Source organism: Mus musculus, chromosome 7 (assembly GCF_000001635.26).
Source record: "Mus musculus strain C57BL/6J chromosome 7, GRCm38.p6 C57BL/6J".
In the NCBI taxonomy this organism is placed as follows: Eukaryota; Metazoa; Chordata; class Mammalia; order Rodentia; family Muridae; genus Mus; species Mus musculus.
The window spans coordinates 83,409,396-83,415,059 of record NC_000073.6 but is presented as its reverse complement, the minus strand read 5'-3'; the positions used below and the strand labels follow the sequence as shown (position 1 = coordinate 83,415,059).

Genomic DNA, 5,664 nt, shown 5'->3' with positions numbered 1-5,664 from the left:
CCACGGTGGTCTGCTACAGCCAGGGTCGAGGGCCTACCAGGAGACCTGAAGCAACCCAGGGACAAAAGAGGCAGACCCCAGACAGTCACACAGACCAACAAACACCAGGGATATCCAGATGGTAAAAGGCAAGGTCAAGACAGTAAGCAACAGAAGCCAAAATACATGGGCATCATCAGAACCCAGTTCTCCCACCACAGCAAGGCCTGAATACACCAACACACCTGAAAAACAGGAATCTGTTCTAAAATCCTATCTCATGAATATGAGTCCTTTAAGGAGGATATCAATAACTCACTGAAAGAAAAACAGAAAAACACAGGTAAACAGGTGTTGGAATTGGGTATTTACTTTATTTACATTTCAAATGCATTCCCCTTTCCAGGACTCCCCTCCAGAAACCCCCTATCTTATCACCCCTCCCCCTGTCTCTATGACAGTACACCCCCAAGGACCTCTCCTCCCACTGATGTCCAACATATTCTTGTTTCCTTTGCTGTCTCCAGGAACATTCTGACTCTTCTTCTCTTTCGATTTTGGATTATCTTTTGCATTGTGACTGTCTCTTGTTGAAAGCTTTACTGGATAGTTGCCACCTAGATTTCTATTTCTATGACTTTGTCCAGCAGCATAGTCTTCTCTGTGCCCTCTTGTGAAGGATGAATTTCTGATATTAGGAGGTAAGAGTCTCTCTGAAGAAAACCTCTCTATTGGCCTAGGGTCTAGGCTGTGTTCCTACTGCTTGCCCTTTGCCTATTCTCATACCACTGGTAGTATTTCCTCTCCCATTCCTGGTAGCGTTCTTTCTCTTCTTGAGGTACATCGAGTTTAGTGGGAGACTGTCCCCTAAATGCTGGAGGAGATCTGGACCGTGAGTGATATCGTCTATAGGGAGGGGACCTTGACCTAGATCGGTGATATCCATGAGATCTGGACTGTGAACAATCATTGCAGATCTTGCCTCTGCCTCTTCTGGAGGATGGGGATGATCGTGAAGAAGATCGAGAGTGTGAGCAGCTGAAGGACTGAGAGTAAGAGCGTGAATGTGTTGAGCCAGACCTTGACTTTGAGTCAGTGTATGAACTTCTTGAATACGATGACCCACTATAGGGAAATTTAGACTCTTTCTTTAGTCGTTTTTGCTCTCTATAGAATTCTTCCCTGGACAAAAGAGGTGCTTGTGTTGTGGGGATGGTATTTGAATGAGCAGTGTGAACTCCTGATGAAACCCAAGCTGTTGATATATTGGCAGGAGCTGGTGGAAATCCTGGAGGAGGGACACTATATCCTGCTGGTGGAGGCTGGCTAGGAGGAAACCAAGGAGGAAACCGTGGGGCAGGTACACCTGGAGGAAGAAGAAGCATATGTGGAGGAGACAGTTGCATAAGAGGTGGTGGAATAGGCACAAAGACTGGAGTTGCTGGTCGTGGTGGGCCTTGACTGCTCTGTGATTGTTCACTGTAGTCTTGCCCACGTTTTATTCCTCGGTAACAGAGTCTTTCTTCACTTCTAATTTGCTGTGGTGGAGAAACTAGCTTCCCAAGCTTGTTGGGATGTTCCCAACCTGGTTGACCACCACTTGGATGAGCAGCATTTATTCTTAATGGACCAGTTGTGGGGATAAACTGTTCATGTAATAGTGACTGTTCCAACAAAGGTGAAGTTTCAAGGACTGGCACCTGGCTACACTTTTCTTGCATAAGAGCAGCAACAGCAATTGAAGAGGCTTCCTTTGAATGTTCTGATGTAAGGGCGGCAGCTGATAATAATTTGTTATCTGAATCCCGAAAGGGTCCATCTGATTTTTCTGAATGGTCTGATATAGATACTCTTGCAGTTGTATCAGGTACTGGAGCTGGGGCAGAAGATGGGTTTCCAGGCACAGAAGGAGCCGAGGAAGATAAATTTGAAGCTAATGAGGTTACAGAGGGAGTTGGGTGAGCTGAGAACGATGTCACTGGAACCTTCAGAGGATCCTGCTGTCTTGATGTGGGAGATTTCATAGGAGGCTGCAGGTTCTGCTGAATGAGTGCACTTGGTGGAGGTAGTGGGGGTGGGGACGGAGTGACCTGTTTTCCGAGGCTCTTTGTGGAGTCAGTTTGATTTTTAAAGTTATTAACAGCCTGTCGTAAAACCTTGTTGGCAACTAAAGCATCAGGAGAAACATCATTTTGATGACATGTTGGACATGTATGTTCATCTGACTCCAGAAGTGCTGTTCTTATACATTCATCACAGTAACTGTTTCCACAGCAGGGGATGATAGCAGCATCAGTCATAGTGTCTTTGCAGATGAGGCACAAGAGCTCGTCTGGGACAGGATCAACTTCTTCTGAAGATGATGATGATGATGGTTCCTCTGGTAAGAAGGGTGGTTTCTCTTTCTTCCCAATTGCATAGGCCTCTGCATTTAAAGTCGGTATTGCATATTGCCCAGTTTTTGTAAGCATTGCACCTTTCATGTTAGGATCTTTCACTTCCATCATAAAACTTCTAGGAATTCCAGTGCTCTTTCTGATCCTAGGACGAGATTCAAAGTTCTTATTCGCATTTGTTGGGCAATTCTTAATATAATGACCAGGTTTACCACAACAAAAGCAGGTGTAAGATGGAGGTGGCAAGCCTACTGGAGTTTTCTTCATGGAATTGATTGGGTTATATAAATGGCCAGATTGTATCATCATTGCTTTAATTTTGTCTTCCTCAGAAGCATTGGCCTCAGCCAGATTGGCAGTCTCTATAAGCTGGGCCAGAGACATCGGTGCAGAAGAGTCATTAACTGCTCTTGTAGTTCCCATCACTGGTTTAGTGTGACTTATTTGATATGTCTTGCCTTTAGACTTCACACCTACAACAGGAATTCTTCTGACAATCACAGATGAATTCTTAGGGATGAGTGCATTGTCATCAGTATATTCTTCTTCCGTCTCTGCATTGGTGATCTGCAGATCACTATTGGCAGTTTTCAGCTTTTCTCTCCCCATAATCTGTTTCTTTAAGTAGAAGAGAGAGATATGGAGCCCATCAAAGGTGATGGTGTTGTAGCTGAGTTTAGAGGAAAATTTATAGTGCACACAGGACATTGTGGCAAAGGATTCCTTGGGCTAGGCAAGGAGCTGACAGCTGATGTTTGCAAATCCTGGAGCCCAGTCCTTTGGGTTGGAAGTAACTCAGGTCTCCCAAAGATTCTGTAAGAGAATAAAGGATTTGTTGGGTCATTATAGATTAAATCCATAAATATATGTCCATATCCAAGATCACACTTGTCATATCTGTGCCTCAATTCATAGGGCTGAATAAATTAACAACAGCAAAAAAAAATAATCTCCAACTTATAGAATAGAATCCTAAAGCCTCACAAGAGACAGCTATAATCAGGGTCCTTTCAGCAAAATTTTGCTAGTGTATGCAATGGTGTCATCATTTGGAGACTGATTATGGGATGGATCGCCGGGTATGGCAGTCTCCAGATGGTCCGTCCTTTCATCTCAGCTCCAAACTTTTTATTCCAGGGCCTAGCAAACACAGAAGTGAATGCTCACAGTCAGCTATTGGATGGATCACAGGGCCCCAATGGAAGAGCTAGAGAAAGTACCCAAAGAGCTAAAGGGATCTGCAACCCTATAGGTGGAACAACAATATGAACTAACCAGTATCCTCCCCCTCACCACCCCTGAAATCGTGTCTCCAGCTGTATATGTATCAGAAGATGGCCTAGTCGACCATCATTGGCAAGAGAGGCCCATTGGTCTTGCAAACTTTATATGCGTCAGTACAGGGGAATGCAAGGGCCAAGAAGTGGGAGTGGGTGGGGAGAGGAGTTGGGGGGAAGGTATGGGGACTTTTGGGATAGCATTGGAAATGTAAATGAAGAAAATACCTAATAATAAAAAATAGAATAATAAAAGAAAAAGAATCCTAAAGCCTACAGCAGTGCATTTTCAAGTTTTCAAAGAAGGGAATGCTTGCCCCATTGCAGGGTCCTCCTTCCATTTTAAATTACAAAGTCCCTCAGGAGGGTTGACATTCTTTTTCTCTTTTTGCATGGGGGACATTGCATTAATAAATTCAGAAATCATAAAAATTACTCTAAAACCTTACAATTACTATCATTTATAGTACCCAATGTCCAGCCTCTCTGAATTTTACAGGCTAGGCTCAGACAAGTTCAGCAACTGAGAATAAAATCATACATCCAAGAGGTGGCAGTTTTCAGAAAATTCCTGAATGCTAATGCCCCAGATTCTGACAGAACTTGGTTTAAATCAATCATCTTGTCAGAGACAACTTCCTAAGGATATCTTATTAAGATAGTCATTGCTTTTGGAGTTCTTTATTTTTGTCTTAGTTGCGAAGGGATATACCTGTTTATTATTTTGGTATTTTTTATTATTAATTTTTTAAAACTTGTTTGTTCTGAGGTCTCATTCTCCAGCCCAGACTAGCCTTGAACTCAGAATCTTCTTGCCTCAATTTCTAGGGTGCCGGCTGGTATTGCTAGGTTTTTGTTGCTTAGTTGGTCTTTCCCATTTTCTCAGTTAAGAACATGGAATTTATCCCAATTTTTTCGACATCCCTAAGTCTTTTAAGATTCACTTATTTCATTTATATGAGTACATTGTAGGTGTATTCAGACACACTAGAAGAGAGCATCAGATCCTATTATAGATGGTTGTGAGCAACCGTGTGATTTCTGGGAATCAAACTCGGGACCTTTGGAAGAGCAATCAGTGCTCTTAACTGCTGATCCATCTCTCTATCACCTGACATTCCTAATTCTTAAAAGAGTATCTTGACATTGTAGGTACATTTTGTTCTATAGAAATTCTGTGGCAATGTTAGGTAACCATCAGGCATAACCCCAGAGACAGAAACACAGCTTAAGTCACTTATAGATTAATTTTTATAAGTGACTAATTTCTCCCTCTTTTCTTTGGTAATTCAAAATTTCTTGCTCTATCATCCACTTCAGGTTTTTTTCTTAAAACCTTGGGTGAATGTCAGGCATGTACTTGAGAGGCATAAGCAGGCTGATCTTGGTGAATTCCAGAGCATCCTTTTAGCCTTTTTGGCCAACCATAGCTACAGAGTGAGACCCTGTCTCAACAAAACAAAACAAAACAAAACAAAACAAAACAAAACCAAAACAACACCAAAAACCCAAAAAACCCCAAAACCAAAAACTTTGAATTAAAGAGGACAGTAGAGTTGCAGAGGAAGGAACTACTTCATCTTTGGTAAGATGGAGGAGTCTTTGGTAAGAGTATCTATGAAACTCTTAAAGGAAAAGCTGAGATTCACTCAACTAGATGGCAGATTCACTCAGCTACATGGCTGATTCAATCCTCTCTCTACATACCAGAGTTAATTTCTTTAACAAATCCAACAGCTGATCCATGAGCCACGCCCTGATGCTGTCAGAATCTAATCAGAGGAAGAATTTGTGTCTCTGGGAAGCATGAATTCAATAGGATATTCTGGTTTCATAGGTTGACCTGGTTCTTGCTTTAACCATGGGTATCATACTTAGGAACAAGTGCCAACATGCAGAGCCATCTCAATGACTCTAGACTTGAATTTTCTTAGTATCTATATTTTATGATTTATATAAAACAAAGATGATGTTCATTTTCAGATTTTTAGAAACACTACTCAATTTAGGGC

At 42.0% G+C, this 5,664-nt stretch overlaps 1 pseudogene; it reads right to left on the bottom strand.

Moving 5' to 3' along the window:
* On the bottom strand, positions 480–3,116 carry Gm7957 (predicted gene 7957; annotated as a pseudogene).